The sequence below is a fragment of the Centruroides sculpturatus genome, unplaced genomic scaffold (assembly GCF_000671375.1).
Source record: "Centruroides sculpturatus isolate CEXI.00-Female unplaced genomic scaffold, Cexi_2.0 scaffold298, whole genome shotgun sequence".
Classification (NCBI taxonomy): domain Eukaryota; kingdom Metazoa; phylum Arthropoda; class Arachnida; order Scorpiones; family Buthidae; genus Centruroides; species Centruroides sculpturatus.
This window is the reverse complement of record NW_019384568.1, coordinates 455,101-457,319: the sequence shown is the minus strand read 5'-3', so window position 1 is coordinate 457,319 and position 2,219 is coordinate 455,101.

The window sequence follows — 2,219 nt, the reverse complement described above, 5'->3', positions numbered from 1 at the left end:
ATTTAGTTTTCTGAGGGGACAGACAAATCTTTTACTGTCTCATAATTTAAACTATTGGACGTCGCACGTGCCTTGCTGCTGACATGAAAAATTTTGCTTGCATGCTGCATTATTAAAGAAGCAACGTCTTCCATTTACGTGTCGAATTAATTTGCAATTCCATCCTAGTTAATAGCCGTCTTGTCCATTACAGGCGTAATGTGATCAATACTTGTTCATTAGTTAGAATTATGTTGACAGACATAAGTTAGCCATTTAGGGAAGAATGTTCATAATTTCTGATTTATCGTAAAATCCAAGAACATATTAAAGATATTTAATGTACCCTCATAACAAAAGAATGTCTACTTCTACGCAACGTACAGTACGTTAGAAATGTATGGATATGCTGCGAAATAAAACAGCAAATTGTCCAACAGAAAGATCGACTTACATAACTGTTAAATAGAAAAACTTCATCGTAAATCATCGTAAAATCTGCATGTTAACTTGTATTCGTTGTCAATTTCAAAACATGGATCCTTCTTTACAAACGTCAATTCGAATATCAAAAGAAACGTCATCAATTCATCCCCTTTGCTATTTGCACCCATTGCTTATAGTTGGATTTCTATTTGGTATGAACCCAATAAAACATTGCAGTTGCTGCAGTTTTATAAGTCAACACATTATACAATGTGTTGACAGAGAAAAGGTATTCTCTGTACCAATTATATCAAATAGGAATAGAAATCTTTTTATGCTTTACCGTGTTAAGAGTATTCATAAATATCTTTATCGACAGAATTTATGCGAAGTTTTTCACATAAGTTATTCAGTTTTTTATTTCAATTAGATACAGAAATTGTTGATGAGTTTCTTCTGCACTTACGTTAGCATTCAGTGTTCTGCTGTTAAAATATCGAAATTCTATTGGGTGAAAAACTGAAATGGACACCATATGATTATTCATTAACCTTAAGATTTTTTTAATGGTACTGTTTATCATTTTCTCAATTTTGTTCATAGCGGGATTTCTAATTATGGCGTATTTTATGTGGAAAATTTCTTCCATAATGAATGTTGAAAAGCTGCTTAAGTTCATTTTATTAACATATGTTAACAGTTTAACATATGTTCCTATGAGATATTGTAAGCGTGATAAATAGCAGAGAAATTCGAATAAATCATATTTGTGTTGACTTATCTCAAACACCACAAATGAAGTGTATTTATATTCATTTTAATACATTGTATATAAAATATGAAATTCACATTGTTAAGAGAAATTGCTCGCTTTAGTCTAATATTTTAAAATTATCCCAACAAAACTTCAACCGAAAATGTCTTAATTATTCCAAATATTTTTCAAACAAATAGTTATTAGAGAGTTTTCGGCAGACGTTTGCAGCTTAAAACGTAAACGTCAGACGTCGAGCGACGCAATTAGGCAATTCTAGAAGGTTGACAATGGCGTTCGCTACGTCTGGCATGGCGAGTAAAGTTCGGCTTAAACTTCTTCATTTTTCTGCGTTTAAGCTTAAAATTCTGACGAATTTATTTAAAAAAATAATTACTTATACATTTGGAAATAACACTGTAAAGAAACAGACGAATTTAATTTAGAAATTATTTAGTTATTCAATTTTCTTCAAGTGATGTAAAGTGCCTATAGAAATTGCATATATTTGTGTTCATAATAGCTTATCATTATTCTGTAGAAGGTTTGTTCTTTCATAGCATCTTCTATTATCAACGACGTAAAACCTTTGTAAATTTTCTAAAAATAATATTTCGAATTGCATTAGGATCTACATAAGCCAATACTTTCCTAAACAAAGGTACTTTATTATTGATGCTTTCGGTAATACAGTGACTTTAATACAACCGAGAATATATGTTCTGCCAAACTTCAGCTTTAGTTCAAGCTAAAATTTTGCTGTTTTATTAGTTTTAAAAATATTTTTATATATTTTGCGTTAAGTTGTTAAAAATTAAAATTAACTTATTCAAATTTTTTAAACTTTCAAATATTGCATTGAATCGAAAAGCTTTAAACAACGACACTTGAAATTTGTGATGCAAAATACTTTTCTGTAAGAATGATATTTTTCATCGAAGTATAATAAATTTTATCACGAAAATAATAAATTGATAAAATTTTTAAAGTGAAATAAATAAACACGTTTTATAATTAACTATATATAATTATTACTTTTTAAATTACTAATAGTCTAACT